General features: G+C 44.1%; 1 pseudogene; it reads right to left on the reverse strand.

The window, feature by feature from the left end:
• Window positions 1-780: 780 nt before the first annotated feature.
• The window catches only part of LOC139002580 (broad substrate specificity ATP-binding cassette transporter ABCG2-like), an 85,826-nt pseudogene continuing 74,524 nt past the window's right edge, over window positions 781-12,082 (reverse strand).

The following is a 12,082-nucleotide window of genomic DNA, read 5'->3' on the forward strand; positions in this document are numbered from 1 at the left end:
ATATCAATAAATAATAAAATCAATAAATTAAAAATAAAAAAACAAAAATGTGATGATTTTGTTTAGAAAGGATACCATTATCAAAATAAAAACTAGGAGAAATAAATGCAAGGCAAAATCATTCTCACAAATCTAATAGCAATTAATCTTAGCTATTTCCAAATAGTTCTTTAATTTTAATATTCCATATTACAATCATCCATATTATATGAATAGTAGGGGTCTAGTGCATGAAATCGTGCATGCGGCAGCCTGCTGCTGCTCGCAGCCCCACCCACTGCCCTGATGCACTCAAGAATACCTTCTCCATCAACATCAGGGAGCGGGAAAAAAAAAATAGAAGACATTCCTCCCTATTGCTCACAGACCCTATATACAGGCCCACCCAGCCCAGGCCAGAGGGATGCTTGGCACATTCTTGGATCCTTGCTCAAGTGCGGGAGGAGTGACTGATGGCAACACACGTGAGAGTGGACCTCCGGGTGGCCATTCTGGTCCTGGCTACTGGTCCTGGCACTTCCTGGTCCTCGGTTCCTTCTTCATCCTGCCTGCAGCCTGGTCCCCCAACCTGGCTCAGCCTCCCCTCTCCATCCTGTCCTCAGATGGCCTCCTTCGCTCCTGGGGGCTCTGTCCTCCCCTCCCATCCTGGAGGTACCAAGGGGAGGTTATGGCTTCTCAGAGACTCCCCGGCAGCCCTGTCACTCATGTTCACACAGGGGGAGGGGGGCGTGTGGCAGAAGCAGCTGTATAAATGTGGGTACAGGGGCAAGTCCTCCAGGGTCACTTAGACAGTTTGCTGATGACACGGATCAGGGCCACATTCTCGTCCTTGAGGCGCTGGTTGTCAGCCCATACATGGGACAGGCCCTTCAGCTCCTCTTTCAGCTCAGCAGCCTTGTGTTCCACAGCCCTGCACTCAAATCTCTCCAACTCCAGGAGGGCCATACTCTCTGAAAAGCTCTCCTGCCTCTGTGTGGCATGCTCCAGCTCCACCTTGAGCTGCACCAGCCAGCAGTGTGGTCTCAGCCTGGGCCTCAAGAAATCTCTTATTCTCAACATGCAGCTTTGGGTAGAGCTTTCTGAAGTCTCCCTCGGGTTCTTCCGATTCAGGCTGGGGTTCTGGGTTGAGGGCCCACTGCCTCAGGGGAGAAGGGCTGCATTCTGGGCTGATGTCCACTGGCTTCGTCTCCTCCCCTCTCCGCAGGCCCTCTCCTCTCCTTAATAACTCTGTGGTGTTCCCTGGAGGCCTGTGATCCCTGTCCCTGCCTGTCAGGCGCCTCTACTCTCTGGGCAGGGCCATTAGAATTCTCAACCTCAGGGACTCGGAGCTGCCAGGAAGGGTCCAGGCTTTGTGTAGCCCACTCTTCATCCAGATGGGAGAGTCCAATCAGGGGCAGGCTGGTGGGGGTAGGGGCCACAAGGTTGGCTGCCCCACCTCTGATCAGGCTGGTTCACTGGCTACACTGGGCAGTGGCAGTTTGCTGGAGGTGGGTGGGAGCCGCTGGAGCCCACAGGAAATGGGAGCAAGCCACTGCCAGCTGCAGGAGCCAGGGGGAGGGATCGAGAGGTCAGCAGTTCAGCCCACTTACCAGTCAATGCCATCTCATGGCGACAGGTCATTTGGTCGTTTTGGTCGTCATGGCCTCTGGCTTTTTATAAATACGGACTAGAGGGCCGGTGCACAAACATTTGTGCACTGGCGGGGGGGTGTCCCTCAGCCCTACTTGTGCCCTCTCATAGTCTGGGACCCCTTGGGAGATAATGACCTGCTGGCTTAGGCCTGCTCCTGGGTGGCAGAGGGCAGGCCCAATCCCTAGGTGCCAGCCCTGCAGCCCCTGGTCGGGCTCAGAGCAGGGCCGATTGGGGAGTTGGGGTGCCTCCCCCTGTCATGCACAGAGCAGGGTGGGTCAGGGGGTTGTGGTGCCACCCCCAGTCACACTCAGGGTAGGTCCGATTCGGGGGTTGGGGCGCCGCCCCCTGTCACACTCAAGGCAGGAACGATGGAGAAGTTGCGGCGCCACCCCCTGTCATGCACAGAGCACGGCCGATCAGGGGGTTGTGGAGCTCCCCCTGTCACACACAAAGCATGGCCCATCTGGGGGGTTGGGGTTCCATACCCTGTCACACACAGAGCAGGGCCAATCAGGGGGGTTGGGGTTCCATACCCTGTCACACACAGAGCAGGGCCAATCAGGGGGTTGGGGCACTCCCCCCTGTCACACTCAGGGCAGGGTTGATGGAGAGGTTGCGGCTCCACCCTGTCACACACAGAGCAGGGCCCATGGCGGGGTTAGGGTGCCGCACCCTGTCACACACAGAGCCACAGGGCAATCAGGGGGTTTGAGTGCTGCCCCCTATCACACTGCTCCAGGGGCCAGGAGGCCTCGAGGCTCTGCTGATCCCAGTGCTGGGAGGCCTTGTGGCTCCACTTGACACCGGGGCAATGAGGTCTTGCTGCTCTGCTGTTCCTGGTGCCAGGAGGCCTTGCAGCTCCGCTGTTCCTGGTGCCAGGAGGCCTTGCAGCTCCGTTGATCCCAGTGCTGGGAGGCATATTACCCTTTTACTATATAGAATAGAGGCCTGGTGCACAGGTGGGGGCCGGCTGGTTTGCCCTGAAAGGTGTCCCGGATCAGGGTAGGGGTCCCCACTGGGGTGCCTGACCATTCTGGGTGAGGGGCTGAGGGCCGTTTTCAAGCTGGCGGGTGACTGAAGCTCCCAACCTCTCCTTTTTTTCTTTTTTTTATTCTGGGATTTATTTACCTTCTATGGCTGTCACTGGAGCTGAGAGCCAGCTTTAGCTCTGAGACTCTTCTCCAGCTCTGAGACCTCGGCTGCTGAAAGCAGATATCTGGGCTTTGTTTAGCTTCTATAATTAATATACTGTTGCAACTCCAGCTCTGAGGCCCAGCTGGCTGAAAGCAGGTTTCTGGGGATTGTTTAGCTTCTATAATTGCAACATAGTTGCTTAGACTGCAGCTCAGAGGCCGGCAGCGGCAGGCGGGGAACCTTGGCTTCCTCCATCACTGGAGCAAGCAAGCCTCCTGTTCGCTTCAGCTGCCTGGCTGCCGGCCGCCATCTTGGTTGGCAGTTAATTTGCATATCACCCTGATTAGCCAATGGGAAGCGTGTCGGAGGTACAGTTAATTACCATGTTTGTTTATTATTAGGTAGGATATGTGTTTCTCAGGTATGGGGAATCTTTTTTCTGCCAAGAACCATTGGGATACTTATAACATGATTCACGAGACATGCAAAATTATCAACTTAAAAATTAGCCTGCTATATTTGGTCAAACATTTAATTAGTTCACCCTTAATGTCTTGTCAGGGCCAGACCAAATGATTTCACAGGCTTTATATGGCCCTCAAATCCAACATTCTCCACCCCTTAGCATCTAAGCCCTTACATTATCAAGTATTGAGAAATTTTGTATTTGTCAATGCAAGAATTGTTAACAAACATTATTTTAAGCATGAATAAAATTGTTTGTTTTTACTTTTTATAGGACATATGTCCGTTATTTGTATTAAGTGTTTGTTCACATTATTTTCAAAGTTTCATGACCTTTAATTCTGTAACTTCAGATTTTATGTGAATAAAAGGATATAATTTACCATGAGGTATACATTAGCTATAATTTTAACAAGACACACACTTCAATCAGTTATTTCTTTTTCTTTCTCTTTTACTGTTTATTTTGAATACATTTCAAAATTAGAGAAAAAATAAAGTCAGTAAAAAATGCCCCATATATCCTCAATCTGGATACTTCATGCAGATTTCAAAAATTGTCCCAATAATAGCTTTTACATTGGACAATCCAACCCAATTTCATAGTCCAGTACAACGCTTCATTCTTGACTTTAATATCCTGCACATTTTTGAAGATTACAGAATAGTATTACTTTTAGAATGTTCTTTAATTTGTGTTTGTCTGATATATCTAACTACAAACATTTTTAAAAAGCTCAGGCAATATCATATTTTTAAACAGTGTACAAAGATCTACCCATATCTACTTAGTGCTAATTTGTCCTCACCTGGTTATTTCTTTTTTTATGGTCTAATAGAGCATTATATCATGCCATATTTATCTGAGCCCTAATTAATTGATTTGTTACTGTGTTAAGAAACACTTTTTTTGATGGTGCATAAATTATAAACTCACTTTTTTATATAATTAACAAGGTTGTTATAGTGCTTCTAAAGTATCTTAAATTAATTTTACAAAATTAACATACAGGTTTTTTTCTGTTTATCTCATCATGCATCACAAATTTAGCATAACAGAAAATCATTAAAATTTAAAAGCAGCAAAATTAGATCCTATAAAAGTTATCATAAAATAAGAACATTTCCAAAGTAAATATTATATGAAATTGTGTTTTTAAAAATGTTTGAAGACATTATATTTTATTGAACAAGAAATATGTAACAATTATTTGTAATATTAAAAATAGAAAATAGCCTTGGGTACATAAATTTTGATAATAAAAATATATAGAAAATAAATACTTAATAACAATTTTTCTTAGTATTTATATACAGTGTTAATAACAAAATAGATATTAACTTATGAAAGATGGTTGTCTGATTATGCACTTGTTAAATTAGAACTATTTAAAATAATACTTAATGACATCATTTATATTTTGCAACCCACAAAGGTGCTTATATTATATCAGAAACATTGCCAAAATGTTATGTGGAAGAATAAAAGGCATAACTGGCAATTGCTTAGATTAAGTATGTACTGTTAAAAAATGGTATATTTATGTATATATATATGATATATATATATATGTATATGTATGAAATTGTGTTTGTCTGATATTTCTAAGATATATATATATATATATATATATATATATATATATATATATCCTATAATATAAAAGAGAAAAATGCAAATTAAACATCCCTTCGCTACACTCAAGCCAGGCAAACCATGCCCACCAGCCAATGAGGAGTGAGTATGCAAATTAACCCAACAAAGATGGCGAGTAATTTGAATACACAGAGCAGAGTGGGAGAGCCGGCAGCTTGGGGGGATGTGGCTCCCTAGGTCACTCCCTCGGTTTCTCCCTTCGGGGGACATGGTTCTCTTGGTCACTGGACAGAGAACAGAGCAGGAAAGCCAGAGGCTTGGGGGGACATGGCTCCCTTGGTCAGGGAAAACCCAGAGCGTGGGGAGCACCAGGAATTCTGGGAATAGTAGTTTTGGTGGCAGCCCCTGGACCAGAAGCGGAAGCCCAGAACACAGGGAGTACCAGGAATGCTGGGAATCATAGTTTTCCTAGACACTAGAGCAAAGTGACCCTGGAGCAAGTTACTGTTGCGGTTGGTGATGGAGGGAAATCAAAGGTGAGAGACATAAGTAAAATCAGAGTGTCTAGGAAAAATTAAAGGGAAGATATCCTAAAACTTCCAGGAAATCTCCACCAATGGAGCAAAGAAAAAAAATGCCTCTATTATTCTGTGAGCAACAAACCAAACTGGGTTGGTGGTCTCAGACATTTCGCTCATATGATTGCAAAGACAGACAGAAACTCCCGGATTGGAGAGGGCTCCCCTGAGGGGTCCCAGATTGGAGAGAGTGCAGGTTGGGCTGAGGAACACCCCCCTCCACTCCCCCCATCCCCCAAGTGCATGAATCTTTGTGTACCAGGCCCCTAGTGTGTGTGTGTGTGTGTGTGTGTGTGTGTGTGTATATCTACACTAATAAAAGAGAAACATGGTAATTGGCGTACGACCGCTACCCTTCCCATTGGCTAATCAGCGTATCCTTATGCAAATTAACTGTCAGCCAAGATGGCGGCCGGCAGCCATGCACTGAAGCGAGCAGGGAGGCTTGCTTCCTCCAGGAACTGCAGACTCCAACGTTCCCCGCCTCACTTGCCGGACTCTCAACTGCAACTCTAAGCAACTATTACTATGTTGCAAATAAGAAGCTAAACAAAAGCGGCTTTCAGTCAGCCCCGGACCGCAACATTGTATCCATGTTTTCAGCAGCGAGGCCTCAGAGCTAAAGCTGGCCCAGAATAAAAAAAAAAAAAAAAGGAAACAAGGAGCAGTTGGGAGCTTTTAGTCAACTGCCAGCGGGAAAACAGCCCTCAGCCCTTCAGCCAGCCTGGCCAGGCACCCCAGTGGGGACCCCGACCCTGATCCAGGACACCCTTCAGGGCAAACCAGCTGGCCCCGACCTGTGCACCAGGCCTCTATCCTATATAGTAAAAGGGTAATATGCCTCCCGGCACCGGGATCAGCGTGACAGGGGGCAGCGCCCAAACCCCCTGATCAGCCCTGCTCTGTGCCTGATGGGGGGGAGCTCCCCGATCCCCCGATTGCCCTGCAGCTCTGTGTTTGACAGGGTGCAGTGCACCAACCCCCTGATCGGCCCTGCTCTGTGTGTGACAGGGTGAGGCGCCCCAAACCCTGCCGCCATGGGCCCTGCTCTGTGTGTGATAGGGTAGAACCATAACCTCTCCATTGGCCCTGCCTTGAGTGTGACAGTGGTGGCGCCCCAACCCCCTGATCGGCCCTGCTCTGTGCCTGATAGGGGGGAGCCCACCAATCCCCCGATCGCCCTGCGGCTCTGTGTGTGACAGGGTGCAGCACACCAACCCCCCGCCCCCATGGGCCCTGCTCTGTGTGTGACAAGGTAGAGCCATAACCACTCCATCGGCCCTGCCCCGAGTGTGACAGTGGTGGCGCCCCAACCCCCTGATCGGCACTGTTCTGTTGGGTAATAGAGGGTGGCTCCCCAATCCCCCTCCACGGGCCTTGCTCTGTGTGTGACAGGGTAGAGCCATAACCTCACCATTGGCCCTGCCCTGAGTGTGACAGGGTGCAGCGCCCCAACCCCCTGATCCTCCCTGCTCTGTGTGTGACAGGGGGCGGTGCCCCAACTCCCCTATCGGCCCTACTCTGTGAGTGACAGCGGGGAGCTCCTCAACCCCCTGATTGGCCCTGCTCTGTGCGTGACAGGGGGTGGTGCCGCAACCTCCCCATTGACCCTGCTTTGAGTGTAACAGGGGGCGGTGCCCCAACCCCCCAATCAGTCTACCCTGAGCGTGACTGAGGGTGGTATCGCAACCTCCTGATCCGCCCTGCTCTGTGCATGACGGGGCGGCACCCCAACTCCCCAATCAGCCCTGCTCTGAGCCTGACCAGGGGCTGCACCTAGGGATTGGGCCTGCCCTCTGCCACCGGGGAGCAGGCCTAAGCCAGCAGGTTGTTATCTCCCGAGGGGTCCCAGACTGTGAGAGGGCACAGGCTGGGCTGGGGGACCCCCCCTCACCCCGAGTGCACAAATTTTTGTGCACCGGGCCTCTAGTGTATATATATATATATATATATATATATATATATCTTTTGTTCTCTTGTATAGAATGATCTCTTGCTCTTGAATAGAATGAAGAATAAAGACCTTATTTTGGCATATTTGTTAACTGAATAAAACACAAGTGTCTTATGATGATAGCAAGTGAAAAATATTATTGAGTAAACCATTAATTTAACTAGAAAAAAATACACAATTTTTAACAGTACATGCATAATCTAAACAATTGCCGGTCTATGCCTTTTATTCTTGCATATCATCCACATTAAATTTTGGCAATATTTTGATATAATATAAGGAAGTATTCCTACTACTCTACAGATAGAATTTATTAATATAAACAAGTAATGTAGTATATAATAAAAATTGCTATAAATAAAAGGAAGTATCAATATTTGTATGATATTAGTCTTGTGTGGCTACCCAAAAAGTAAATAATGTTGATTGAGATTAGAGCAGATAACTTATAGCCTTCTTCTTTCTCTATATCTCACAACACAACTCTCAGAAGCCAATTTTCCTGAATAAATACAAAACATAGATGAGACAAATTAATGAATAAAAGGTTTTAAATTCCAATAAATTAATTGAATAGTGAGTCAACTAAGGAATAACAACATCATTGTTTAGTTAATTTATAGGGATATGATAAAACATCACAATAGCATCATTTATAAAAATCTAAAATTTACCCCAAACTGATAATATTACAATACTTAAAACCCACTATATATATCCTATATAATATGCAAATTAACCATCACACCCTCACACAAGATGGCTGCCCCCATGTGGTTATAAGATGACCGCCCTCATTTCATCACAAGATGGCTGCCACAAGATGGCTGGCAGGGGAGGGCAGTTGTGGGTGATCAGGCCAGCAGGGGAGGTCAGTTGGGGGTGAACATGCCAGCAGGGAAGGGCAGTTGGGGGGTGATTGGGCCAGCAGGTGAGGGCAGTTGGGGGGGACCAGGCCTGCAGGGGAGGGCAGTTAGGGGCATCCAGGTTGGCAGGGGAGGGCAGTTGTGGGCGATCAGGCCAGCAGGGGATGGAATTTGGGCGTGAACAGTCCGACAAGGGAGCAGTTAGGCATCAATCAGTCCAGCAGGGGAGCAGTTAGGGAGCGATTAGTCTGGCAGGCAGAAGCAGTTAGGGGCAATCAGGCAGGCAGGTGAGTGGTTAGGAGGCAGCAGTCCCAGATTGTGAGAGGAATTTCCAGCAGTCGGACATCCCCCAAGGGGTTCCAGCTTGGAGAGGGTGCAGGCTGGGCTGAGGGACACTCCTCCAGTGCACAAATTCCATGCACTGGGCCTCTAGTTGCAGTTTAATTAAACATCTGGATGATTTCATGATATCTCAAAGGTCCAAGAAATATTTGTTATTAAAAATATTATTTGTGTCCTAGGTAAGTATAATTTAACAAACTTTTAATACTTTCACAAGAAGAAATGTGAAGGGGCAATGAGGGAGAACAGAGAATTAAGAATATTTTGGCAATGGTTACATGGACTTGTAGTGAACATTGAAAGGGGACAAATGAGGCAAAAATTACTGAAAAATTTTTTGGTGCTTGTATTTGAAGAGATTAAGAAAAATAGGAAATCAAATATAAAAGTGAATCATAAAAATAGTTATGGGGAACACTTTGCTCTAGGAAGCTCAATAAATCTAAAAAAGTAGATATTTATTAATGTTAAAAATATAAAAGTGAAAAAAAGGCAATGAAAACATATTCAAAGCAGAGTTGCAAGATAACAGTAATGGATGATGGTTATTTGTATGCATCACTTTGACTAGGCTAAGGGATGCCCATATAGCTGGTAAAACTTTTCAGGGTATGTCTGAGGTGTTTCCAGAACATATTAGCATTTGAACACTTAAATTTAGTAGTAAAGAAGATCCAGTGGACATCATTCAATCCACCGAGAGCCTGAACACAGAGAAAGGGGGAATTTGCTCTCTTTGCTTGAGATGGAACATCAGTCTTCTCCCCTGACATAAAACTCAGCTCAGACTGAATTATACCCTCAGCGTCCAGATTCTCAGGCCTTTGCATTCAGACCGAAGTACATATATATCTCCTCTTGGTTCTTTTTTCTCTGGACAACCCAGACTAATACAAATAAAAACATATTAAAAAGGTGATGAGAAGTAATTAAGAGAATTTCAGGAGAGAAAGAGATGAAAATGTTATTCTGAGAATTAATTACATTACAGACATTTAAAAAGAGCACAAATTTGATGCAGTGGAATGTAATATTAGTTTTGCTTCCATTCAAATTTCTGAAATGTTGAGGTCTTTAAGAAAGTTCTAAGAACAGTATATAGCATTAAATGGAAAAGGATATATAGAAAAAGTGTGTATAAACGTTCCATAAATAGTAGTATTAAGTTAAAACATAATTAATTTAATATTATTATTAACACAAAGGTTATTTTATAAAATAGGTGCAAAAGATATGCAAATATGTGTGTATATGCACATTTTATAAGCATACATATCCTATATAATAAAAGCCTAATATACTAAGTGTCCGGTCATCCTGTGGTCCCGTCAACCAATCAAAGCATAATATTCTAATGATATGCTAAGGCTGCTCAACTGCTCACTATGATGTGCACTGACCACCAGGGGGCGGATGCTCTGACTGGTAGGTTAGCTTGCTGCTGGGGTCCAACTGATTGGGACTGAGCAAGATGGGCTGGACATGCCCTGGAGCCCTCCTGCGATCCTTCCTCAGCTGGCCAACCTCCTGCATCCCTCCCTGGCTCCGATAGTGCACTGGTGGGGTCCCTCAGCCTGGCCTGCCCTCTCACAATCCGGGACTTCTCAGGGGATGTCGGAGAGCTGGTTTGGCCCGATCCTGCAAGCCAGGCCCAGGGACCCCACTGGTGCATGAATTTGTGCACCTTGCCTCTAGTATTTATATAATTCATATAGACATGCATGTGGACTCAATAAAATAGGCTTAAGTGTATAGATACTTAATGACAAGATTAATTTATGAGATTGTTAATGTAACATTAATTTAATGTTGAGAAAATGTTAAGTCACTTCCTATTTTAATGTTACTTCTGATAGCATAATACCCCTGTATCCTCTCTCCTCAGTTACACATCCTCCTGTTGAGTAAGTTTCTCATAATTGTGAGTGTGAACTATCAAACCACATCTGTGTGGCTCCTTAGATTTACCTCCTCCCTAGATTTATCTGACTGCAAAAGTTATAGGTTCTCAAATGCTATCTTCCATGCCATTTGTTGTCCCTGGCTGATATTAACAGTTAAAGATGAACTTTTTGATATATTTTCAAAATATTTATTGGTAGGTTCCAAAGTGTTATGTTAAAAGGGTAATAGTTTTATTTTTTTAAACTTATATTTAAACTACTTTTAGTGTAGATGGACAGATTCACATAGAAACTTACTGAAAATGAGCTTCTTTTAAAGCTTTAAATACCTTGATGGTATTTTGGGGATAAAGAGTCGACAGCTCTTCATTTTGCTGCCTTCTGCAGCTTACAATAGGGTTTTCACATAATTACCTCATTATCCTCCCAATCACTTCTAAGGTCAGATCTCTTATGCACACTCTAGCAGACAAACAGCAGGCCTTGGAGATGAACCCTTGATGGGAGTCCTTATCTAAGAAATTTCTTGCTGGAGGTAAACACTGTGGTCTCCAATGAGTAAAGTGATATAGATGTGCCAGTTTATTCCATCAACCTGAGAACTTCTTGGGCCTGACCAACCTCCATCCATTTCTCTATGCTAATGGGGCAGGATAACCTCAACATTTACAAGGCTTGAGGTACCTGGTAAAAAAAAATTCTGCCTTTCCCCCCCCATTTTTGACACATTGTTTATGTTGAGTATATATTTTTAAAAACTACATGAAGCCCTGGCCGAGTGACTCAGTTGGTTTGAGCATGGATCCATACACCAGAAGGTTGCAGGTTGAATTCCTGGTCAGGACACATACCTAGAATGCAGGTTCTATCCACGGTTGGGGTGCTTAGGAGGCAACCACTTGATGTTTCTCTCTGTCTCCCTTCCTCTGTCTCTAAAAAAATGAATAAAATCATGTCCTCTGACAGGATTAAAGAAAGAGAGAGAGAGAAACTACATTAAAATGACCCAATTTACATTTAAATTTATGTAAAAATGTTAGAAGTGAAAAAATATGAGAGTATATATTTTTTCAAATAATTTTATTAAGTGCATAAGTCAAAGACATTTCCATTTTATAGATAGGGGTTTTACAGAAAGGCTAAATATCTGTTAACATAGAAAATGCAAAAAGGAACAAACTGAAAGTTTTTAAAAGATAAATGTTATTTATTTTCACTATACTACATTTTCATTACCATGTTTTAAGTGATAAAAATATAGGGGTAATCAAATGACATTCTACACATGGTATGAAGTGGAAGCTTTTTTATATGCCATTTTTCTGGAGGTAAACTGAGGTTAAAGATGAAATGTTATTTTCTCCTGAATTAAAACATTAATTCTTAATGTATCCATATTAGACTCTAGGACTACAAGACTCCAGTCCACTGTTGTATCAATTACATAAAGAACCATTTTGTACAATATAACATTAATTACATTACAAAGGCTGAAAGCATTTCCTTTAATTCCTACTGGACATCTTACATTTTTTCCATACTTTGCTATTTTTAATTAATGTATTAACAGATTGGAAAAATAGAAAAAGAACTAAATCTTAAAAAAACCA

Source organism: Myotis yumanensis, unplaced genomic scaffold (genome assembly GCF_028538775.1).
Source record: "Myotis yumanensis isolate MYYU_CA2020_CCGP unplaced genomic scaffold, mMyoYum1.0.hap1 SCAF_2, whole genome shotgun sequence".
Taxonomy (NCBI): Eukaryota; Metazoa; Chordata; class Mammalia; order Chiroptera; family Vespertilionidae; genus Myotis; species Myotis yumanensis.